The sequence below is a fragment of the Mobula hypostoma genome, chromosome 22 (assembly GCF_963921235.1).
Source record: "Mobula hypostoma chromosome 22, sMobHyp1.1, whole genome shotgun sequence".
Lineage (NCBI taxonomy): Eukaryota > Metazoa > Chordata > Chondrichthyes > Myliobatiformes > Myliobatidae > Mobula > Mobula hypostoma.
In genome coordinates this window covers 20,254,687-20,281,326 of record NC_086118.1, presented here as the reverse complement: position 1 = coordinate 20,281,326, position 26,640 = coordinate 20,254,687, and the positions used below count along the sequence as shown (strand labels likewise).

The 26,640-nt window shown below is 41.2% G+C and overlaps 1 protein-coding gene across 3 annotated transcripts in view; it reads right to left on the bottom strand.

Moving 5' to 3' along the window:
• Window positions 1-10,018: 10,018 nt before the first annotated feature.
• LOC134336491 (transmembrane protein 238-like) overlaps window positions 10,019-26,640 on the bottom strand; it is a 37,322-nt gene continuing 20,700 nt past the window's right edge. Inside the window, exons 1-2 of one of the 3 annotated variants that reach the window (XR_010015805.1) lie at window positions 24,828-25,061; window positions 23,210-23,379 (exon numbers count right to left, since the gene is read on the bottom strand). The gene's annotated coding sequence lies outside the window, so the exon portion shown is untranslated. Of the gene's footprint in view, window positions 11,822-23,209; window positions 23,380-24,827; window positions 25,062-26,640 lie in introns of those variants that run through there. The other 2 variants (XM_063030761.1, XM_063030759.1) reach the window with 2 other exon arrangements.

Sequence of the window (26,640 nt, the reverse complement as noted above, 5' to 3'; positions counted from 1 at the left end):
TAGATCCATCTACTTTTTGATCTTTAATACAATTAATTAGCAAACACAGCTCAGAATGAGTTAGATGGGGCCTGTTGCCTGCCGTATCTAGCTGCATTTTGTATACGCCTTTGAAAAACCAGAAATAAACAAGTATAGGATTCACGTGAAAGGAACCAGCAAGATTTAAATACACAGGGCTCACTAATTGTTCTTGAAATCTCCAATTGTCTGCTCCTCCAAGTGAACCAAAGATCAGTACAAAAAAGTTTTCACTCTTATTTCTTGTTACGTATTTCCTTGGTGTTGAAGTAGCCTTACAAGGTGGTGTAATGTGTGCACAGAATTGTGACAAATAGACCTAATACATGTGTAAACAACTATAAATCCATAGTAAAAAAAAGCTTTCTGTTTGTCTTTTTGAGCTATGTTTCAAAGCAAAATAAAATCAAGTGAGCAAAAAAAAAAATCCTCTTTAACTCAGAGGATCAATTTGTTGCTAACAGCCACACTTGTTACTGCTAGTCGTGTCTTTAGTAAACATTTGGAGAATATTTTCAAACTGGTTTTTCCAGATTAAGGCATTCAGCTATCCTGATACTGTAGGGTGGAATGGAAATTTTAGAGGAGTGGCTGATTTGCTTCTGAGTTTTTTCTTTGCTTACTTATTGTTTGAAGAGATACAACCAGTGGTAAAGTATGATAAATAAAGTGGCTGAGAAAAGAAAACCAAAAAGGAATATTCACGGTAGGGTGTGTGGTTTTGGATCAAGAATGTCAGCATATGCCTGAAATAGTTACACATTTGAATGCAATAATACAAATTTACATTAAATATTGAGAATCTCTGTGGAAATTAACTCATATCAGACTTTATGTAACTGTGACGAAGCTTTCCCAATCATTCATTTTGACCACTGTTGGGAAATTTACATTTCTAATCTGTGGTAGTGATAAGTATAATTTGACTATCATTTTATTTTTGTTTTGGCAATGCAAGAATATTAAAAAGTTCACAGTGAAAACCTGAAGTTTCTCTCCACTCATCTTGATATTGACAATCATTTTCTTGCAAATTTTGTGTGCATTTGCTTCCATTTGGTCTAAAGTTCAACTGACGACGTTATATCTAATATGCCATACCCTGCTTATCTATTTTATTTCATTATAACGGAGGACCAAAAGACATAGGACCAGACTTTGCCCTTCGAGTCTACTCCTCCATTTGATCATAACTGATGTACCCACTCTCTTCCCCTTTTCTGCAAGTTCCAGCTTGGGATATATACCAAAACATAGATCACCTGTAGCTGGAAGACCACTAACTACAGTGTAATGAAGTTTTTTTTTTAGTGAAGTGTGCCCTAGAGAGGGCTACAATGTAATTGTTTATAATTCATTAGATGTTTTAGTTCATTTCTTCTGTATTAACTGCAAAGGGTTCAAATTCAAGTTTGTTGTCATGGGTATACATATCCAGGGAATAAATGCCGTAAAAAAATAGTTTTTCAGCAGCACGACAAACATTATTTGCATAGGCTTACATTAACATAAATTAAGCATAAATTTATGCATAAATCTCTCCTCCTTTATGCATAAAGGAGGAGAAGATGGCGGCGCGACGCAGCTTGCGCTGCCACTCCGCTGAATGATATCTGTAATCTGTCAAGTAGGGTGCCGTGCACAATCCTGATTTGATGGAGACAGCCGTGAGAGAACGGAGGAACATCTGGAGAAAATTCTGAAATGCCTTTTTCGCTGCCGCTGTTACTGTGTGATCCCGAATCTCCGGAGGGGAAGGCCCCAAATCCTTGGCTTTGCTTGTTGCTCGGCGGCCGGGACGGGGTCGAAGTGCTCGGCAGAGATGGTGCTCGGTGCTCGGTGTCGAAAGGCTGGTCGGAGGCTTGAAGTTTTTGGACGGACTCAGAGTCAGCTGTGGTCGGGTGCTTCCAATGCATCAACAGTTGTCGGTGCCTGGAGGTTTATGGCAGAGAGAGTTTCTCCCTTCTGCCGCCTGCTATCAGGGACTATCGGGAGTCAATCGGAACTTTGAGACTTTTTTTTACTGTTCCCACGGTCTGCTCTTTATCAAATTATAGTATTGCTTTGCACTGCTGTAACTATATGTTATAATTATTTGGTCTTGTCAGTGTTAGTCTTTGGTTTGTCTTTTTTTGTGATAGCACTCTGGAGGAACATTGTATCATTTCTTAATGCATGCATTTCTAAATGACAATAAATGAGTACTGAGTGTCCTCATAATCTAATCTAATCTAATTGCATGACATAGTAAATAAAAAAATAACATAACAACGTCAGTGCAACTTGAGGGAAATATAGTCCGAGGTAGAAATAAGGTTTTTCAAGTTATTTCAACAAACTGATGGCAGTGGGAGCGAAGCTGCTGCTAAACTTTGAGATGTACATCTTCTGTCACCTATTCCTCGAACCTGATGGCAGCAATAAGCAGAGGGCATGGCCTGGATGGTGGAGATCTTTCATGATTGATTTCGCCTTCCTGAGACATCACGTCTACTAGATATCCTCAATGGTGGGGAGAGTTGTACTTATCATTAAACTTTCTGAGCCTTTTGCATTCACTGTAGTCTCTTGCATCCCTATGCATTGCAGTTTCCATACCAGGCAATAACAAAAACAGCCAGAAGGCTTTCCATTGTACATCTGTAGAAGTTTGTCAGAGACTTTGATGACATGCCAAATCTTCTTAAGTTTCTAACGAAGTAGAGATGTTGGCACACCTTCTTCTTGGTTGCATTTATATGCCGGGTCCAGAAATTTGAGGCTGTTTACTCTTTCCACTGCAGATTCTTCAATGAGGACTTATTCTAGATTGCATGACTTCCTCTTCTCAAAGTCCACAATCAGTTCATTGCTTTAGCTAACGTTAAGTGCAAGGTTGTTGTTACGATTCAGGGCAAGCAATGTACTTGTCAGATGGTGTTGACTGTAAATCCTGTATTCACTGGATTTTTACTAAATAAAATATTTAATTTTGAGAAAAACACACCTACTAGTTCCAAGCTCATCATAGTCTTGACTTATGCTTTATAGGTGTCAGAAGTACTACTTACCAGTCACTAACACAGGCCTGGACTGCTTCTTTTTCCTTTTTTTTTTGGCGTGTGCACACGTGTGTGCGTCTGTGCGTGTGCGATGTTGGCGGGACAATGTCTTTTTCATGCCTTTACAAGGCACAGAGCGAGGGAGAGAGACTGTGTGGTGCGCCACTCCCGACACAGACATTTTTCCCTTTATCTTACGAGGTCAAGTTGCGATCTAGACACTCAACCCAGCACGGATGGAAAGCGTACTCGGGAGTGGACCCGGCTGGGTTTGAACTCGGGAACCTCCGTTCCAGAGTCCGGCGCTGATGTCATTGCGCCACCAGCCGGCCCTGCTTTTCTTTCCAAGGACTTATCTGTGGAGTTTGACAACGTCATCATCCCTGAACATCACCACTTATGAAGGGACACAATGATTGATGCCAGAATTTCAGATGCTGATCAGGCGGCACACGGGAGTGAAACAGATCAGCTGGTTGTGTGCACTCAAAGCCAGTAAGACCAAGGAGTTGATTGTGGACTTCAGGCAGGGTGAGTTGAGGGAAAACACACCAGTGGGAGGGATCAGCAGTGGAAAGGTTGAGCAGTTGCAGGTTACTGGGTGTCAACAACTCTGAAGATCTATCCCGGGCCCAACATATTGATGCAATTATGAAGAAAGCATGATAGTGACTATATTTTATTAGAAGTTTGCGGAGAATTAGTATGTCCCCAGAGACAGTCGCAGATTTCTACAGAGCATCCTAGTTGGTTGCACCACTATCTGGTAAGGACAGGCCACTGGTCTGGATCAGAAAAAGTTGCAGCAAGTTGCAAACTCAGCCAGCTCTATCATGGGCCCCAGCATCAAGGACAGCTTCAAAAGACAATGTCTCAAAAAGGTGGCATCTCTCATTAAGGACCCCCATCACCCAAGACATGCCCTCTTCTCATTGCTACCATCAAGGGGGAGGTACAGAATTTTGAAGACACACACTCAACGTTTTAAGAACAGCTTCTTCCCCAAGGCTATCAGATTTCTGAATGGACAATAAAACTATGTACACTACCTCACTATTTTTTGCACTACTGATTTTATTTAATTTTATGTATCTATTATCATTTATAGTATTTTAGAATTATGCATTGCAATGTACTACTGCTGCAAAACAACATATTTTATGGCATATGCCATTGATATTAAACCTGATTCTGATTCTGAAGGTCAATAATGAAGCAACTGTGGATGGGTGGGGTTAGGTCACATTCCTGGGTAGGATGACTGACTTCAGTAACCATACCCTTAATTCTTTGTGAAAGATAGAACTCAAGCGCAAGAAACATTTTCCCTTATTGACTTCAGTTTTAACAGGGCCCTGTGGTGTCAGTCAAATGCTGACAGCCTTGATGTGTGGAGTGTTCAGTCTCACCTCCACCTTGGAGCTCAGGTCTTCTTCTCCCCCCATTTGCACTAAGTCTATGATGAGATCTCTGTCCTCATGGTATCCGAAAAATCTGACCTGATTATCAGTGAATAGGTTACTGGTAAGTTCCACTTTATACCACTGATAATATCACTCATTCTTCTGTGACTGATTCAGAGTGAACTGGTGGCATGGTAACTAGTCAAATTAGATTTGTCCTGCTTTTCACAGACAGAACTATCTGAGCAATTTTATTTAGTAGGTGCCACTATCATGTTTCACTGGAAATGTTTGACTAGAATCATAGCTATTTCTGCAGCTGGGCTGGTATTAGGTCTTCTAAACTTTGTTCTCTCACAAACTTTGCTAATGAGTGCTTTCCAACTAGACAGATTCCAGGTCTACCTTTGTGAGAATTTAGGCCACTACGATACACTCTATGATCTCCTGCTCTGTTTTGATCTTTCCCTCACTCTTTTCAGCGTAAACTGAAGCAACATCTGCTAAGAGCATCACTTAAATTTATTTGTGTGAATAATATTTTACTCACCACACAAGGTGATATTTTTGAGACAAGTTCTCAAAGAAAAGCGATATAGTCTCGAGCACTATTTCCGATTCAAGTGCTTGAAAGTCAATGCTTCAAGAGGCTGCTTTACTGCACCACATTAAACATTTTAGCATGGACAATTTGCAGATTTTAGGAGCAAAATTAAAGTACAAACTATCCCCGGAAGCATGGAATCAAACTCATTAATGTTCGACATATTGAAATTATTGGCAGAAAAATATTGATGAGGATAACCAGATTGGCTCACTGGAATGTCTGTGGAAATGATATATACATATCCTCTGTAGATTACTCCAGCCTGTGTTACTGTCCACATCTGGTAACAAAGATCTCATGTGCAACTTATTGGCATACAGTTGAACACTGCCACTCATACAGCAAATAGCATTATAATACACAGTCATACACAACACACAACATATATAGCACAAATCATTATGATAGCAGAAAAACATACAGATTGATCATGGATGGATGTTGCCCTGGAGCCATGTTTCTACAAGAACAAGCCCACAGCAGTTCCTCATATCACGTGATACAGCCACAGATGAACACAGTCCAGTTTGTTTTCCATTAATTGAACACTGTGGGGGCAGCACTAATGGGAGGGGTCAGGCTCCAACCCAGCAAAGTATCCAGTGACACAAGGCCAACTCCAGCATCTCCTTCCTTGGCAGCTGCAACAGGTAATCCTCGGGCACGAGAGCCTGGTCCACACCACAACCAAGGTCACACTGCTCCCGCACCACCGATCTCTCCAATGAACCAGTGAATCACACTCGCAGTATTCTACATTACCAATGTCCAACAGGGTCATGTGATCACAACAAAATAGCCCAAGCTTTGCACCGTGTGTTGCTTTCTTCCCTGGATGGCTGAAGCAGGCTCCACCATTATTGAGCAACTTGCTAGCTCTGCAGAACTTAATGTTTTTGATAACCAGCCGTGTCCTGAGATCACGAACAACTACACCTTTGGTTGGACTCAGAGGGGCTGCTAGATCCAAGCATACTGCCATCATGCCAATGGTTGGGATGGTTGTTGAATATTATAACTTGCTTGGAGGGAGAGATTCAGTTGCACTTCAAGTGTACAAAAATGATTGCAGTGACCCTGACCAATTACTGTATGAAGGTACTGCCTAGCCATGAAGATGCAGGCACCAACTCCCTCTGGTCGCCATCTCGGCAACTGCTGTGAAGGTGGGTGTGTGGGGAGGGGGATGAACTGAGAAGCTGGGAGGTGATAGGTGGAAGAGGTATAGAGCTGGAGAAGAAGGAATCTGAGAGGAGAAGACAGTAGATGATGGGAGAGAGGAAGGGGTAGGGGCACCAGAGGGCTGTGATGGGCAGATGAGGGGAAGGGTAAGAGGGGAACCAGAATGGGGAATGGCAAATGGGAGAAGCCGGTGGGGAAGAAATCAATATTTATGCCATCAGTTTGGAGGCTACCCAGATGGAAGATGAAGTGTTGCTCCTCCAACCTGAGGATGGCCTCACTGTGACTGTGGATTGTGTTTAAGATATACAATGAAGTTGACCACTTCTGGATGTTATGTGGAGTGACCTGAACTGGCATTTTTGACAGCAGGCAACTTACAGAGATATAGAGCAATAAGTCATGGATGGGGGCTCTTTGGATCAATCATGTTGTCCAGCCAACTTGTTCCAATTTCCAATGCTTGGCCCAGATCCCTCCTAGCCCCACCCTTCATGTACCTATCCAAGTGCTTCTTTAGCTAAACTACTTGTACCTGCCTCTGGCAGCTCATTCCATAAACCCACCACAAACTGTGACAAAATGTTACCCCTCTACTTCCTTTTAAGTCTTTCCCCTCTCACCCTAAACCTACTGCCATAAGTTCTGGACTCCCCCACCTCAGGGAAAAATTACTATCCACCCTATTTACACCTCCCATAATTTTAAACAGTTCTGTAATGTCACTCATCCTTCTCCTACTCTAGAAGGAATAAATACCTGGGCTGGTAGATTCAGACCTTGAGGGGAATCCAGGAAAGATCCTCCATGTCGAGGTAGCTGTCTGGGACATTCTGGTGAAGGGTGAAGGTACTTTTGGAGTTTTCTCCTCAATTTAATTAGACAATTGGCCACTCTCATTTATTTATTTATTGAGATACAGCACAGAGTAGTCTCATCTGGCCCTTCGAGAGACAACGCCCAGCAATCCCTGAATTAATCATGGGATCATTTACAATGACCAATTAACCTACCAACTGGTGCATTGTTGGACTGTGGGAGGAAACTGGAGCACCTGGAGTAATGTACAAACTCCTTAGAGGCAGTGGTGGGATTTGAACCTGGGTCGCCTGGACTGTAAAATGTTGTGCTAACCACTATGCTACCAGGCCACCCCATCATTCATGGCCAAGAGTGGTAAGGTTCTAGTTTGGTCTTGATGCTTTGGTTGCAGGACCACCTACACAGGGCTACTTGCAGACATGTCGTATGTGCTACTTGCTGTTGTGGGTGTCTGCGGCCCTGTATTGCAATTCACCAGGTTAGCAACTCTTTTTTATGTACCCTCAGGCATGCCCATCAATAATGTTCATACGTCAGGGATGGTTCCTGGCTTAGTTATAAAGGTGGAGTAAAGAACATGTTGACACAAGGCACCTGACTGCAGAGGGATATACGAGGGGTGATTGATATGTTCATGGCCTAAGGTAGAAGGAGTCAATTTTAGAAAACCTAGCACATTTATTTTTCGACATAGTCCCCTCCTACATGTACACACTTAGTCCAGCGGTCATGGAGCATACGGATCCCTTCTTTGTAGAAGCCGGCATCTTGGACTTCAAGAAGTGGTCCACAGCAGGGGTGATTGATAAGTTCGTGGCCTAAGGTGGAACGAGATGAGTTATTAACTTCAAACTTTCTGCATAATCACACAAAGAGTTGAACTGCATGTGCATGCAACCAGAGCTGTATAACTCATCTCCTTCTACCTTAGGCCACAAACTTATCAATTGCCCCTTGTAATTGTGCTGCTGTAGGTGTTTCATTGTTCTTCATGAATGTCCACTTTAAGCCATCAGATCTGGTCTGTATCAAATGTATGAATCATGTGTCCTATGTGTAAAGGGTCTCCTCTCAGAACCATCATAGAAATATTTTACCCAGAACAGATAAATTGAGAGAATGAGGTCAACTGGGTTAACTCACTCATCACCCAACGAGTTGGCTTCTGTCCTGACATCTTTATGGAGACTGCATGTTCTCCGTGACCATGACTGTTTCCTCCCATGTGCCGAAGGCTTTGTAGGTTAATCAGACACTGTGAATTTCCTTTGTGTGTGTGAGAGAGAGAAAGAGAGAGTGGTAGAATAAGATCATAAGACCATAAGATATAGGAGCAGAAGCAGGCCATTCAGCCCATCGGGTCTGCTCCGCCATTCAATCATGGGCTGATCCAATTCTTCCAGTCATCCCCACTTCCCTGCCTTCTCCCCCTATCCTTTGATGCCTTGGCTAATCAAGAACCTATCTATCTCTGCCTTAAATACACCCAAAGACTTGGCCTCCACAGCTGCTTGTGGCAACAAATTCCACAGATTTACCACCCTCTGACCAAAGTAATTTCTCTGCATCTCTGTTCTAAATAGACATACTTCAATCTTGAAGTTGTGCCCTCCTGTCCTAGGCTCCCCTACTATGGGATATAACTTTGCCATATCTAATCTGTTCAGGCCTTTTAACATTCAAAATGTTTCTGTGAGATCCCCCTCGTTCTCCTGAACTCCAGGGAATACAGCCCAAGAGCTGCCAGGCGTTCCTCATACGGTAACCCTTTCATTCCTGGAATTATTCTTGTGAATCTTCTCTGAGCCCTCTCCAATATCAGTATATCCTTTCTAATATAAGACGCCCCAAACTGCACACAATACTCCATGTGTGGTCTCACGAGTGCCCTGCAGAGCTTCAACATCACATCCCTGCTCTCATGATGTATACTTCTAGAACTAAATGCCAACATTGCATTCGCCTTCTTCAACCACGATTCAACCTGGAGGTTAACCTTTAGGGTATCTTGCACAAGGACTCCCAAGTCCCTTTGCATCTCTGCATTTTGAATCTGGGGAAGATAACGTGAATAAAAAGTGACACCAGTGTAGAGTGATGCAAATGGGGAGTTGATGGTCAACGTGGACTCAGTGGAATGAAGGAATTGTTTCCATGCTAAATTTCTCTTTGAATGGCTTGCTTTTCAGAGACTATCAACAATATTACAGTGGGTTTACTGCCAGACTTATTCCAACACAGGAGGCTGTCATTCAGCCCACTGAATCCATAAAATCCCATCAGTACCATTCTCCTTCTGTCCATTTTCCTGCAGCTCTGCAAGCTTTCTCTCATATGTCTCTTAACTCCTCTTCGATGTCTTTTGTCACTTGTCCACACTAACCCTTGAGCCACTTAGTACATTTTTAGTATGCAGGAGGAAGCCAGTGGAACCAGATGGAAACAGGGAGTAGATGCAAACTCCACACAGATAGCAACTAGGTATAATTAGATATCCAGCACTGGGACGCAGAGATTTAAATTCACTTATTCTCTCCTGACCTTTGAGAGTTATGCTGTAATACAGTCCATGTCTCAAATCTAAATGGGAGTGCAGGGGATCACTGCCCTCACACAGGTGAGGCAGCGTACACTATGAACACCCCTTAAGAAGCTTGTAATTTGGGAAAATCCAGATTCCTGGCTGTCTGGTGTCCTCTACTTCAGGGGATGGTGCAGGTGAAGGGTCATTCTTGCAGTTCTGATGTAATAGGTGCTGTTCATAGTTCATGGGTATCATTTATGCAAATCAAAGAAGTTATCCATTGACATCGAGCCCTTGTATCACACATGAGACACAATGATTTTACTCTGCAATCCTGCAATGGATTGATTTATTGTCCAGTACACTGCATTTATATTTGCTAGGCCAAGATTCTTCAGAGCAGCTTGTTGCTGTCAAAGTTGGCTTGAACTTAAAACCATTTGACTATTGTGTGATCTACAAAAACACATAAGACACCATAGACGAAAGCGTGCAGGTTCCCTGGGATCTAACTATTTGCATAACAAAGTTGTGTGGTAAATTATATTTTCAGCATTGACAAGAAATTTAAGGAAGGCTGTTATCTTTTGACTAATGTTCCCTCCCAAGTATTTGGCTTGATTTATGTGGGCTCCAGACCAGCCTTTGCAAATTATATTTTAAGGAACCTCGCTTTGGCTGCAACTGATAACAATCCAAAGTGCCGCTATTACTGTACTTGGAATTTGCATAGAAATGTAAAAAATCTGCCAATGCTGGAAATTTGAAATCAATGTTGGACAAACTCAAGTTTATTTTCTGGACATTGGGATGACCTGATCAAAGAATGTAAATTTATTCAACGCAAACACGAGGAATTCCGCAGATGCTGGAAATTCAAGCAACACACATCAAAGCTGCTGGTTCTCCAAAGGGTCTCGGCCCGAAACGGCGACTGTACCTCTTCCTAGAGATGCTGCCTGGCCTGCTGTGTTCCACCAGCAACTTCGATGTGTGTTGCTTAAATTTATTCAAGATTGTTTAATACCATTTCCTGTACACAAGTGTAAAGGAGAATGAAACAATTGTTACTCTGAATTCAATGCAGCACAAATAAAATACAAAAGATAAAGAATACAATAATAATTTAAAAATCACAATAAATATAAATACATAAGATAGCTTATATGCATAGATGGATTATACGTCCAGAAAGAGATACTATGGTGTACATAAGGTGACTGACCAGGAAACAATAAAGTAGTGGTAGAGTTACTGGGTGGAGGTGTTGATCAGCCTTACTGCTTGGGGAAAGTAACTGTTTTGAGTCTGGTGATCCTGGTGCGAATTCTCCCTGATGGAACAGTGTGGGAGAGGCATAGATAGAATCGAGTGATAGATCGATCCAATATCTGATAGATTGTCTTCTTGATGGAGAAAATGTCAGCTATTAGAGGGCTAAATATTAAGATAACAGGAGGAAATAGTAAATGAGGCAATTTCTTTTACATTGTGTTGGCAGCCTGACACATGCTGCCAGCAGAGGTGATAGAAGTAGATAAGTTAGCAATATTAAGTAGGCAGTTAGACAGACATAACTAGGGACAGAGGGCTATAGAGCATGTGTAGGCAGATGGGATACATTTAGACTGGCATCATGGTCAGCATATATCTTGATGGGCCAAATGGTCTGGTTTTGTGCTGTTCGATTACTTTGTATAATAGCAGTGCAAAAAGAGAGCAAAAATATTGAGGTAGTGTTCATGTACCGTTCAGAAATCTGATGGCAGAGCAGAAGAAGCTGTTCCTGAAATGTTGAGTGTATGTCTAAAGGCTCCAGTATCTCCTCTGTGATGGAGATGATGAAAAGATGGTCGGTCCTGGGTGGTGGGGGTCCTTAATGATAGATGCTGCCTTTTTCATGCATCATCTTTTGAAGATGTTCTTGATGCTGGGAAGGCTGGTGCCCATGACGGAGCTGGCTGAGTTTACAATGCTCTGCAGCTTTTGCCAGTTAGAATGCTCTCTACGGTACACTGGTGGAAATATGATAAGTCTTTGGTAACATACCAATTCTCCTCAAATGCCAAATGAAAGACAGCTGCTGGTGTGCCTTCTTCGTAATTACATCAATAAGTCGGGCACAGGATAGATCTTTGGAGATGTTTACACCCAGGACCTTGTCTCTTTGCACTGCTGGTCCTTTGATGGCAATCGCTGTATGTTCCCAGATACACCAAGCCTGTGAGAAAAAACTATATTTGCAATCATGATATAATATTACCAAGCATATTATTACAGAAAAGCTGTCTGTGAATTATGAAACTTTGCAACCTTTGACTAACTGTAAACTTTGCAGTGTAATATTACATTAGATGCCAGCTGTCATCAGTTTGTACCACAACAGCCCGAGTCACAGACTGTTGTTTCAAGTACTACTCTGCATAAGTAATTATGGCTGCATAAGTAATTAAGAATAAATGCAAGAATAGGCCATATATTCCCCTCTAGAACTGCCCTGCTCATACAGTGGCTGAACATATCCTTCAAGTCAACATCCCAGCTCATTTCAGTTGGCATTCATTCCTTTACAGATGGAAAACCCACTAATCTCTGCCCTGAATCATCACAGATCTTTGGGGTAGGGAATCCTATACACAACATTCCTGAATATGTTCCCCCTCATCTTCGTCCAAAATGACTAACATCTTATCTTATAACAATGACCCTTAGTTATAGAACCTGAGGAAACAACGACTCAGCAACCACCTTGTCAGTCCTTTCAGAAACTTGTATGAGAGATTTATTGAGGTACACACATGGACTTGCATGAGTTAGGCAGACTCTTTTGGTCTCCACTCATGATGTAGTACTATCATCCCAGGAATTAATTTTGTTTATCCATGATGCATTAACCCTAGGACAAGTGGAATACCTTGGGAATCAGGGAGTGCATTGAGAGAGAGAAAATCTGAGGTAATGTTATGGTTCTGAAGCAAACTGAAAAGCTGGTTATCTGAGAATGTTGTATTAAACATTGAGTAATGATTAAATATTGATTGTACAGGTTAACTCAGTTTTTTTTGTCTCCACAGACACTGGCTGACCTGCTGGATATTCCCAGTTTCCTCTTTTACCTCACATTTCTAACAACTTTCAATATTCTGTGTCCATTGTTCCAGAATTGTTTATTTTCTCTCTCCTCTGTCCATTTTCATGTCCTATTATTGTCATATTCTCAGATCACCTGCAGTTAACAGGTCTTTAACATTGTTTCTTTGCCACCAGCATTTGCATCATTCTCCCTTGGTCTCCACTTTTAACAGGAATTTCCTTTGCTGTCTCTCCCTCCTTCCTCTTCTCAACAACTTAATGCATCCGTGTTTCCTAATTTTGCTAGCTCTGATGAAAGATTACATTCTGAAATGTTTCTTCTGTTTCTCTCTCCACAGACGCTGACTGAGTATTTCAAACATTTGTGTTTTTATGTTGAACTTTACAGCCCTTTGTAATAGAGGCAATTTGCTTTTCTAATTGCTTACCATGCTTGCATATTTGTTAAAAAAGCCCTTCAATATTTTAAAACCTTCTCAATGTTCAGAGAATAAAGTTTTTTTTAATTCTTTCTGTCAGTGGAAAATCTGGAGTAAAATTGTTAGTCTGTGATATTGCACACAGTTCAAGGTAAATTTATTATCAAAGAACAAATATGTCACCATAAACGACCCTGAGATTTAATTTCTTGTGGGAATATTCAGTAAATCCATAATAAAATAATAACCATAGTAGAATCAATGGAAGACTGCACTAACTTGGATGTTCAATAAATGTGCAAAAGACACAAACTGTGCAAATACAAAAAGAAAGAAATAATAATAAACAAACAAACAAATAAATAAATAATATCGATCAATAAATATGAGTTGAAGAATCCTTGAAAGTGTGTTTATAGGTTGTGGGAACATTTCAATAATGGGGCAAGAGGCTGAGTGAAGTTATCTCTTTTGTTTCAAGAGCCTGATCAGCTTGGTGGTGTGAGTCCTGATGCTCCTGTACCTTCTTCCTGATGGCAGCAGTAAGTAAAGAGTATGACTCATTCCACCGAGATGCAACACAGAGCATTATAGGAACTCATTCCTGCCTGTGGCCATCAAACTTTACAACTCCTCCCTTGGAGGGTCAGACACCCTAAGCCAATAGGCTGGTCCTAGACTTATTTCCTGGCATAATTTACATATTATTATTTAACTATTTATGGTTTTATATTGCTATATTTATATTCTATTCTTGGTTGGTGCAACTGTAACAAAACCCAATTTCCCTCGGGATCAATAAAGTATTACTATGACCTGGGTGGAGGGGGTCCCTAATGGGGGATGCTGCTTTCCTGCAACAACGCTTTGTGTAGATGTGCTCAATGGCGAGGAGAGCTTTACCCATGATCAACTGGGCCATATCCAATACTTTTTGAAGGATTTTCCTTTCAAGGACATACCAGGGTGTGATGCAGCCAGTCAATACACTCTCCCCTACACAACTATAGAAGTTTATGAAGTTTTAGATGTCATGCCAAATCTTTGCAAACTTCTAAGGAAGTATTTCCTTGAAGACAAACAAGGGAAAAAGAAAAAAAAGATGCTTTTAAGAGTTAAAAACAAAGTCTTGTTATTCTGGTTCTGTGGATGAGGGTGTACCTCCACGGCACCTATATCTGGTATGCATGATTAAGCAATAGTGACATTCACTATGAGTAAAGCGTCATCATTTCCTCAGCAGTATTTACCACTGATCGGCTGCAGCTGGGATTACCACACAATGCTGGCTGAATTGTAATGTTCCATTTGAAGACAATAACAAGGAAGATACTCTTCACCCTGTTTCGAAATACCTTTCCAAAAAGTCAGGGAACATAGAAACATGATACCCATGCTACAATTTCTAGCCCGGGGAAATGCACTATTGAATAGGAAAATCACATTGAAAGGGAAGAGTCAAGGTGCATTGTGCATTCAGATCACTCAAACTCTTGAACTCTGTCCTAGCTAAAACAATATCTGTGCCGTCAGTTAGGAGAGGTAAAACATGTTTCAACCTTCAATCATTAAATTGTTTTGATCTGTATGAAATGACAAAATCAAGTGTACATTTGAGAGATAAATTGGCAGAGTGTTCTTTGTTGATATTGCTTTCAAATCCTATCCATGCAGTCTCCTCAGTTTGCTATTCTCCCACATACCTGCAAATATTCAGACACCATTCCTTTCCCTAAATTATACCCAATTCAGTGTGGTCAAAGGGGATCTGGGGTGGCACTCAGGATTGTGACAAGTTGGCTAGAATGGGAATTAACAAGGAGTCATCAAACTCGGCAGTGCCCTGCCAAGGTTGGATCTGTGGCAAATTGTGGCAATGTTCTTTAGGGAGCCTTACACTCTTCTCCATTTAATATCCTACTGGACCTGGGGCTGTTCGGAACAATTGCCTGATCATTAGCTATAAGATTTAACCTACTGTAAGCAAAAGAAATTATTGTAGGGCAGGAGTAACTATAATCAGACATTGCTTGAGCAATGTTAAATAGTACAGTAAACTGTCGTGATTTTTAACCTCTTCTTTTCTCTGATTTCTTTTTGTTTATATCACAAGGATATAGAATAAAATGTCACTTTAATCCCACATAGTCTGTTAATTGAAATGCTCATGATAATGGGAGCATTATGGTTTCATGACCTCGAGATACAAGTTGATAATCTGCTACGGCACCTTTGGAATTTAATGGCTGGAATAAAAACAAGTGAGGAGATTACAAGACTATGAAATTTGTTTCCAAATTGACGGAGTTTACAAATGACCTATAAGTGGGAAAAAACCTACTGTATCTGTGGCCATCTGTGGCTCTTATTTCCTACTGCTCTCTGAAAAGCTAATAGATTGTCCTAAGCTAATTAGAACTAGTCAATAAATATTGCCTTATGACTGATGGCTACACCTCAGCAATGGAAAAATTATGCAAATATTTGGACAAAATATATGCAAATATATATCTGAATGAACATGAAATAGAGCTGCTAGTGTACTTCCTTGAGAACCCTATATAATTATATCATTGAGAGAACTGGTTTGGAGTGATTACTGGATGAGTGTGCCAAGTGGTGCAGCTTTAAATGTGTGTTAAGGTGTGGAATTCAATGCCACAGATGGCTGTGGAGACTAAGTCACTGGGTGTGTGTATATATATAAAACAGAGGTTGATTGGAATCAATTAGAAAGAGTGCCAAAGGTTTCAGGAAGAAGGCAGAAGAATGAGGTTGAAAGGGAAAATAAATCAGCTATGATTGAATGGTGGTTCAGATTTGATGGGCTGAACAGCTATTTCTGTTCCTACGTCTTACGTTGCTAAGCTCAATGAATTTATTCACTTACATACCTTGTCCGCACATAATTCCTATACCCATTATTGCTCTATGAATTATAATATTGTAATTGCTCCACTAACAGTAGGTTACTTTAACACACCTTTGCAGACAGCATCTTGTTTATTTTTGTGAAACAGAGATCTGAAAATGCGTTAAAATTGATTAATTGCGTTAAAATTATTAGTGGTGAGTGTGTGAAGGAACTTCTTGGCGCTGAGACACACTGTAAAACCACCAAGGTTTGATCACAATCATCTGAAACATACAGCCTAAACAAGAGCATATTCTGGAATTAGGGTATATAGCAAATATTAACTTCAGCAAACAATCTTTAGACCTGAACGTGGATTGTGGATTAAATTTAAAATGCAGCCCTGGACAATAGTTTCCCGGAGCTGTGGACATCAGTTAATTGAAAACCAGACAATGCCGATTTACATTTATTTTGGGTATTTGGAGTGTGGGTGCAAAGAAGGAAGTGTGAAAATTGTATGTAATTTAGAGGAGATATTGTAGATTAATTTTAACTACAGAATTGTCCTTTGATCCTTAGCATATAAAATGTCATGAAATACGAGGGGTGATTGATAAGTTCGTGGCCTAAGGGAGAAGGAGATGAGTTATTAACTTCAAACTGTCTGCATAATCATTTCAAGACTTGAACTGTATGTGCATGTAACAAGAGCTGTATAACTCATCTCCTTCTACATTAGGCCACAAACTTATCAATCACCCCTGCTGTGGACACTTTCTGGAGATCCAAGATCCGTTTGCTCCATGACCGCTGGACTAAGTCTGTAAATGTAGGAGGGGACTACGTTGAAAAATAAATATGCTCGGTTTTCTAAAATTGACTCCTTCTAACTTAGGTCATGAACTTATCAATCATCCCTCGTATTGAGTTGAACAACCTCTTCCTTCAGGGAGTGTCTAATCTAGTTAAATAAATAACTACTTTTACATCTACCAGTTGTGCCTCTCCAGTGACCTTGTTCACATTACAATAGGACAATCATCAGAAGGCACGAACCTAGAAACAGAAACAGGGGAAGCCATTGGGCCTCCTGTGCCTGCACCAGCATTCAATAAGAATATTGATTCATCTCTTACCTCAATGCCAGTTTTCTGTGCTATTTCCATGTTCATTGATTCCCTTAATATCTAAAAATGTATCTCATTCTTGAATGGAATACATAGTCAAAAGAAGTAAAAATTGTGGGGGGCTGTGGAGAAAGAGCAAGTGGGGGGAGGTTCTTTGGAGTATTTCTCACAGAGTTGGCAGAAGTATCTAGTGTATTATTTTGGGATTTCTGCGAACATCAACTGGAATAATGCAAAGGATTCTACAGTTGGCTCTGATGAACTGCAGAAGGCTCTCAACTCCAGGTCACCGCTGATCAATTCTGCGGAAAACTGCACTGAACCAAGTGCTGAACATGGGAATAGTGTTGTTGCTTCAGATTCCAGCAGCTGCAGCTTCTTGTCTCTCCATGTCATGGGAGCCAGCCGTCCGCAGAAGCCCTGTTCAAGACAGACTAATACATTAATTGCCATTTGTACTGGGAAGGGGATGGGGTGAAGCACAGCCCCGAAGGAGGCAAATGCTTGCTTAAATGTTGGTCCCTACTTGACTAGAGGTTAGGGGTCAAATGCGTAGTACAGTCCTACTGAGGTGCCACCATGGACATAGCTGGAAAGTGGAGAGGTGGAAACAAGTATGTTGAATGGAATTTACTATACAACTGAAGGTTAACGATAGTACAGTGTTCGCCAACTCACCAACTGAGAATGTCCCGATCTGCACATTGATACTGTATTGTTGATCTTCCATAGGTCAAAGGGTGTTTCAGAAAGAGTTTAACATTTTCTGTTGAGACAGAGTAAAATGGTATTGGGCATCTATACAGAAAGTCAGATCAGCCTCATTGCTTCACTGTCGACAGTGATCTGAATATTTGTGGAATTTTTTGCTATGGGCGGCTATGGAGTCCAAGTCATCGGGTGTATTTAAGGGGGGATAGATAGGTTCTTGATTAGCCAGGGCATCAAAGGGTATGGGGTGAAAGCAGGGGAGTGTGGATGACTGGAAAAATTGGATCAGCCCATGATTGAATGGCAGAGCAGACTCGATGGGCTGAATGGCCTACTCCTGCTCCTATATCTTATGGTCTTATCTTATGAAAATGCATCAAGATGGATTCCTACATTGTGCACCACTGCCAGAATTCAATGATAAAGTGGAAGGCGGGAAGCTTGCACATGGGGTTGTGGTGAAGCCATTTCAATCAAGTGGATGAGACAGCGTACTGTCTCCAACATTTTTATGTTCAGAGTGAGCCAAGTGCTTTGAAGGAGGAATGTGTTATGATGTAGGATGTGATTCAAGAATTCTTCTGACACCATGAATGATGTTATGATAGGTTTAGACTTACTGAAGGCTGCTTAATACAGTGCACACCATATTTTAATCCTACAGCAGAATCTTTCACTTTACATTGTTTATTAACCGCAAATTCCCACTTTATATCGCTTTTGTACTTCACCAACTTGCATTCTAGCAATGAAATACTTTAAAAAATGACTTTCAATAGTAAGTCCTGTAATCATAAATAGTGTCAAAATCTACATTTACAAGGCAAATATCCTGGTGTTTCATGAGCAGAATAGAGCTGTTAGTAGTGGGCAGCCCATCGATCCCAGGGGATCATGGTTTTGCGCCTCTGGTGGACTGTGTCCTCTCCAGGGCGCAAGCCTGGGCGGGAAGATTTGAAGAACTGGCTGTTGCCCATGCAGTGGGTTCCCCCTCTCCACGTCACTGATGTAGTCCAAGGGAAGGGCAAGTGCCGATATAGCTTGGCACCAGTGCCGTTGCAGAGGCCGCCAGAGCGAAGTTGTAAACAACATCAAACTGCCTTAGGGACCCCGGCTCTAGATTTCTTCCTTGGGGTTTACTCCTGAAGCCGCAGGGTACGGCCGCAAGGCAGTGGAGGCTTAAAGTCAGAGTTTTCCTTCTCCTAGGTAGGCTGCCGAGCCCCACCTTCCTGAAGTAACCGGTTTTGAGGTGTCAGTGGTCCGCCTTTGCCCCTTCTCTTGTCAGTAGAAACAGTTCCGCTGGGCCTAGTAGCTAAGCCACACGTGAAGGCCAAGAGTTGGGCTTGGCAGTCAGAGGCTGTTAGAGACACACACCTCAATCAAATTATGACTGATCCACGCAAACAAATGACAAAGCAGTAGGTGTAGGCCATTTGACCCTGGAGCCTGCCTGACCAATCAAATCACCATTTATGATCTCATCAGCTCATTTCCCCCTTAACTTTGGTTGTCTTTTCTATCCACGCATAGCAAAATCCATCTGCTTCTTCCTAAAATTATTAAAAAGGATCTGTTTCTACCCACCCTCAAAACAAGAGTTTGAAAGACTCACAACACTCAAAGAAAAGAAAACAAATTCATCTGCATTCAATGAGTGATGGCTTATTTTTAAATTTGATCCTTACTTTTAGTTTCTCCAAAAGAGGAACCATTCTCTCCATATTTACCAGTCGGGGGTTTCTCCCAGGATCTTATATAATCAAATCGGATGGATTGCATCCTTCTAAACTCCAACAGATAAAGCATAGCCAGCCTAATCTTTCCTCATAAAACCTCCCATGCCAGGTATAGCTCTGGTTAACCATCAATGACTTGCTTCTAACATATTAATATTTTCCCTTAATGTTCTGAATGGTGCTTTAGATGTGGCCTCACCAATGCAGTAAAAAGCTGACATATCCCCTCCCTAATTTTGTATTAATTCTACTAGGCGAATAAGAGAGACCACAAGCTTGTACCAAGCAGCAAGATTTGAGGAACATCTGTATTGGAAAGGGTTAATCTTTGTGCTTGTCGAATGCCTTCACCACTGTGGCCTGCTCTTGAGCGTATATGACTGGGAGAGGGAGAATGGACGACACAGTGGGAATACAACCGTGAGAACATGGAAGTCAGGTGAACACAGGGAATGGGACTTGTAAAGCATGGTGGCAAGCGTTGACTGGTTCTGGTTCGATGGTTTGAGTGGGTGCTAATGTATTGGTCCACTTAATGTATCATTTCATACCAGTGGAGGGGGATAAAAGTAGAGTGGTCAGGAGCCTGAGGGTAATTTTCACTGCAGGCTGGAACGTGAATGGCACAGTGAATCAGATAGAGTGGATGGTGTGCTGCAGGCTGAGGGGACCGTGTACAGGTCATTAAGTATTTTAATGCTTGTCATTCTGTTTTAATAAAGTTCTGTAGTTCCATGTACTGTCTTTCTTTAGTGTAACAAAACAGAGAATGATAAAGCAGCGATACAAAACCTGTTAAACTGAAGAACGCCCTCCGATTTGCAGTCGTAAATGGTGGTGTTCAGTAAGTGGAGCCCATTATGGAACGTGTAACACTGAGGCTTTTGAAACAGCTTCAATCAAAAATAACTGTGAAGATGATCTATTTCAGCCTCCCCCCACCAAGGGCCCCGCCATCTTAGAAACAAACCTTCAGCAAATTATTTTCACTAAGAAAAAGATGAATTAACTGCACTTAGAAAATTATTGCTCTCATTACAGCACAGATTAACACCATCCCCATGTACCACTCCCAGTAATGATTACTTGGTGTGTATTTAGAATAAAGATTCTTGTATAAATGAATTATTTATTTATTCAGTACCAGAGTACCAGAGCAGGATCAGACAGTGGTGAGAAATGTAGAGTTATGTCATTTATTTTAAACACAAGGGCTTCTGCTGATGCTGGAAATCTTGAGTAACACACTCACAATACTTGAGCAACTCCAGCACTTTGTCTGAGTATGTCACTTATTTGTTGCCTTTCTCTCCTGAGGAGTTAAGATCAATATCTGGTCAGGGCATTTTATGCTGCAATCCAATTTTAATAGCCTTTATGGCACAAATTAATTCCAAAAAAATTCTGGAAGGGCCTTGGGTTGTGAGTGACGTGCTTCCATTTTAGCTGTGAAAGTTCTGAGATAACTAATTAACTCTTATGGGGAGGGAATCACAGAGGGATAGGTAGTACTTGAAGTATGGCAGGGGAAGTTCTTTGGAATTTTGTACACTCCTTCTGCTGCTTGTACAAGGTGGGTGCCTACTCTTAGCATAGAGACCACACTTGGAGAGGCTCGATTATTTGTTAGAGTGTTGTTTGTGGACTTCTCCAGTGCATCCAGTGTGCCCTGTTCAACCCCACCTCATGGGGCACAAACTCCAGCAAATGGATGTAAATTCCCACCTCAGACTCCTCATCCTCTCCTTCCTCACAGAGGTACATCAAAGAGTGAGATGTAATGGTTATATGAGCACCAACAGGCAAATATCAACTGGAGCAGCACAGGGCCCAGTTATCTTGCCAGTCTTGTTCACACTGTACACAGACGACTGCAGAAGCTCACGCTCAGGCATGCAGTACGTCAAGTACTCAGATGACACAGTCGTCATTGACACTACCAACTCTGATGACAGCGTCAATGAAGAAATCAATAAATTTGCTGGATGGCGCACAAACAACTACCTGGACCCAAACCCCAGTAAAACTAAGGAAATGGTAGTGGATTTTAGAAAACAACAGACGCTGTCCCAAACCTGGAAATTAGCGGCCAGTCAATAGAGCGTGTTTGAGAATACAAGTACCTTGGCACAGCTATAGACAACAAAAACACCTTTAAGACCAATGGTGGGATGATACTCTCCCAGTGCCAATAATGACTAGTTTTCCTTAGGAAGATGCTGAAACTTCAGGTCCAGCCATTGATTTTCCAGACATTTTATAAATGCTTCATTGAATCAACATTAACTACAACATGATGGCATGGTTCAGAGTAATGAGTACGATCAACCTCAACCCACTCAGCAGAATTGTCAGAATAAGTAGTAAAACCATTGGCCAGGAACAAGAATCACCAGCAGCACCCATAAGAGATGGACAATAAAGAAGCTCAACAAATAGTAGAGGACATTATACATACACTTCACACATATTACAGTCTCATGCCATCTGGATGCTGCTACAGCTCCCTGCCCATCTGCACCAGAAGAACCTTAACCAGTTTTGTGCCTTCCTCATTCATCTCCTCAACACCCAATTTTGAATATATAGTATGTCTAGCACCTTTGACAGTAAAAATTTTTATTAAATAATATTTTAAATTATTTGCATTACTTTTAAGTATTTATCTATGGTGAGTATTTCATATTGTGATTAACTGTGTGTAGTGGGGTGTTGTGTACCTGTGATGTTGGCCTTACCACTGCACAAACAAATGAAGTTCCTCATGGAAAATAAAGTGAGTTGAATCGAATTGAATAGTTGCTCAGTGCCTTCCTTAATACTCCTTTGCAGTTTTGATCTGTTACTGGGAAGGGCCTTCCTTCAGTAGGATAGATTGCCATAGCTGTGAGATTTTGAGAAAACCCTTAACCCCCCCCCCCCTTTAGAAATCACTTGTCTTGCTGGAACTTGAAGTGGATGTGCTTCACCAGTTTGATATTAGGCATATGAATAATGTGGTTTGCTTTTATTTAAAAAGAAATATTTGCACACTGAGCTGACAACTCGAAGAAATATTTAATCTCATTGAAAATCTTTGACTTACCCATTTTCCTGATTGCAAGAATCATTTTACTTCTGTTTTGCAAAGTTAGCAGGTTAATTTATCAAATTCAGAACAAAGAAACTGGCAAACTCAAAATTTTGATGAGTACTTTTTTTCTAGAAACTCTGCAACTGAAGTTTACTTGCTGATGGTTGCCTGTGAGTTTCTAACATTCTAGCTTTTAGCATTAGAGAACACCCAGTCATGCCTCCTGAGAAGTCACAATTGTGCCTTTCCTGAAAGTGCAGCGCTTGAATGAAAAATAACCTTCATTTAATATGCTGAATCACAGGAGAGTCACTCCTTGTTTTTTTTAAATTTAAGAAGTTGAAAGTACAGGAGACTACTCTCACTTCTGTGCATGAACAAGTCAAAGTGTCCCTCACTATTTTGTAATCTTCATTCCAGTCTGCAGCAGCACCTAGTTCATCCATTCAAAATTTCTCTGGACAGGGTGGCAGAGATTTCTACACTCCAACAACTCCCCTCCTGCACCGTCATTTAACTGCTCAATCCATTTTACAGTACCATTTAAAATTAAGCTGGCCCTGCCACAAACTCAACTTGTATAGACCCTTTAATGGAAAGCATGCAACAATGTTACATTCATCACTCTTAATCAAATTCCTTCACTTTCCTCAAGAAATCAATCTCCGAATTCCCTCTGCAGAGATGGAAGCAGCCTTCATATTTGAACGATTTCCTTTTAATCATATTTCCCAATGCTGACATTTCCAAGTGAATCAGATAACTGCAAAATAAAATGTAGGGACAGAATAAGACCATCCATCCTTTTGGGCCTGCTCCGCCATTTCATTCTTTAAACACATTAGAAAGATAGAAACATAGAAAATAGGTGCAGGAGTAGGCCATTCGGCCCTTCGAGCCTGCACCACCATTTATTATGATCATGGCTGATCATCCAACTCAGAACCCCGCCCCAGCCTTCCCTCCATACCCCCTGACCCCCGTAGCCACAAGGGCCATATCTAACTCCCTCTTAAATATAGCCAATGAACTGGCCTCAACTGTTTCCTGTGGCAGAGAATTCCACAGATTCACCACTCTCTGTGTGAAGAAGTTTTTCCTAATCTCGGTCCTAAAAGGCTTCCCCTTTATCCTCAAACTGTGGCCCCTCGTTCTGGACTTCCCCAACATCGGGAACAATCTTCCTGCATCTAGCCTGTCCAATTCCTTTAGGATCTTATACGTTTCAATCAGATCCCCCCTCAATCTTCTAAATTCCAATGAGTACAAGCCCAGTTCATCCAGTCTTTCTTCATATGAAAGTCCTGCCATCCCAGGAATCAATCTGGTGAACCTTCTTTGTACTCCCTCTATGGCAAGGATGTCTTTCCTCAGATTAGGGGACCAAAACTGCACACAATACTCCAGGTGTGGTCTCACCAAGGCCTTGTACAACTGCAGTAGTAATTTCTAAATAAAGTTTTAAATGGAATCTTTACAGCTATTCCTCTAATTTTATTGAAACTCGCTTAGAAGAAAGGAAGCACCCGATCATGTGTGAATTTAATGGAATTTTCACCTGCTGATAACTATAGAGTGCATTCAAAAGACATGTTTGTCCCAAGTCGAAGGATGTGATGGCATTTATTGTCCATCTTTAATTGTCTCTAAGGGCAACTGTATCGGTGGGTTTGAGGCCACACATCAGCCAGAGAAAGGATGGTAGGTTTTTCTCTAAAGGACGTTAATGAATTTTTTTTTAAAAAAAGAACAGTTCATTTTCCTCCTTTTTCACATTTTTTATTTACTTAACTTATATTTCTAGGCTACCATGGTGGGAATCAACCTCATGTCTTGGGTGAATTGCCAAGAAATCTTGCTGCTTGTCTTTAAGCTATTAAAGGAAAAGCGTTTAGATTGACAATACAGTGGATTCCGGTTAATTGGACACATTGTGACCAGTACATTCTGGCCCAATTAAACAGCTCCCCCAATTAGCCTTTTTCATGGAAATAGTTAAAAAGGTATAAAAAATAAGACAGGCTACCGTTTAACTGAATAACAAATTATGTATTTAACTGAAATACAGAACAAATTAGAACACCACCAATACCTTTACACTACCTTAAGACTGTATTAGTTCCTAATAGCTATCGCCAGAGGAATTCATCTAGTGTATACTGTGTTCTTTTGATTGACTGTAAATGAACAAAAATCAGCGCAAACACCTACAGCAGAGAGCGGACTGCCTTCATACAATGCCTTCAACGACTGCATGTTCATTTTCATTGTAGCATTCAATACGATTGTCAGCACAGAGCCTTACAGTACCAGCGACCCAGGTTCAATTCCCACCACTGTCTGTAATGAGTTTGTACGTTCTCCCGATGACGGTGTGGGCCTCTTCTGGGTTCACCTGTTTCCTCCTACAGTGCAAAGATGTACCCATTGGTAGGTTAATTAGTCACTGTAAATTATCCCGTGATGAAATCAGTGGGTTGCTGATCTGTGCATACTGAAGGACCAGAAAGGCCTGTTATGTGCTGCATCACAATAAAACAAAGTGTATAATAAATCAATAAATAAACTGGTAAATTTAGTCTGGAAACAAAATGGACTTTCAATACGAAAGTACTTCAGCTGACAATCTGCCAAGAACATTTGTCTCATCAGTGGAAGCTTGTTTTCCCAGGACAGCTTCCTGGTATCAGTACCAAACTCTGCACTTTAATCTACTTGAAGAGCCAATAATATCAACACATCATTTCCCCAATCAAGTTATGATAAATCAAAATACATGGTTTTGTACATTAAAAATCATGAAAGATGTGATTTTTATATTTACAGGAACTTTTATTTCACATGATTTAATGCTGTATATGACTTAAATTTGGGAGCTACATAACACTGAGAGCAGCACACCAAATACATAAGGCCTGATCAACCACGAAGCAATATTGAATTTAATAGATGACAAATTAGTGAAAAAGCAAATAAACTCAAACAGGACTGTGACTGCAGCTGTGTTGCTTATTTCTGTGTTCTGAGTTTTCAGTGAGGGAAATATCCATAGTGAAGGCAGTATGACTGAAAACATTCTTTTAAAAGATTTATTTCAATTCTGTCAAGGATAAAGTATGTCATGACATATACAAAGATAAAACAGATTGGTTGTTATATGCTTTCAATGAATGAGAACCTTCACTGTTGAGGAAATTATGTACAAAAATAAACCTGTTAATAAAGCAGCTTTCATTCTTCACTGGAACACCGTCTCCTTCATATTTTACATTCGTTAGGTATCACATGATCACCTGGACTGGCGAAAAGAAAGTTGTAAGATGAACAATTTTAATATTTGGAAAATAAAAAGATTAATTTTTGTAACACACACAAAATGCTGGAGGAGCTCAGCAGGCCGGGCAGCATCTATGGAAAAGAGTAAAGAGTCGATGTTTCGGGCCCAGACCCTTCTTCAGGACTTCTGTTTATTCTTTTCCATAAATGCTGCCTGGCCTGCTGAGTTCCTCCCGGACACTGTCTTCAAGTTCGGTGTAAGGACGCCTCTCAGAGTAGCCAGGCCAAACCTCATCTTGGGCATGTGGGGCAAAGACCATCTACGCACAAAAAATTCCTGGGCATCAAAGGGGGAGAAACCACGTCGACTGTACCAGTGACACCTCCCTCCCTGATGCTCTAAACAACCTTACAGCACACCTCAAGGCACGCAACACCACGCTGGTCACAAAAGCCAACACCCTCCCAGTTGAGACACCCTCCCAGTTGAGCAGCCACTGTCTGTAACAGCAGCAAAGGTGAGAAGGACTCTCCAGAGCGTCAGCCCCCATAAGGGGGCCAGGCCAGAAGACAACGTAGGCCGAGTACTCAGCTGGAGTGCACACCAGTTCACTGAATCTTCAACACGTCACTCGACCAGACTGCTATCCCCACATTTCAAATTGGCCACCATCATCCCTGTACTAAAGAATATGGCACCATCACAACTAAATGATTACCGCTCAGTGGCACTGACACCAAATGATCA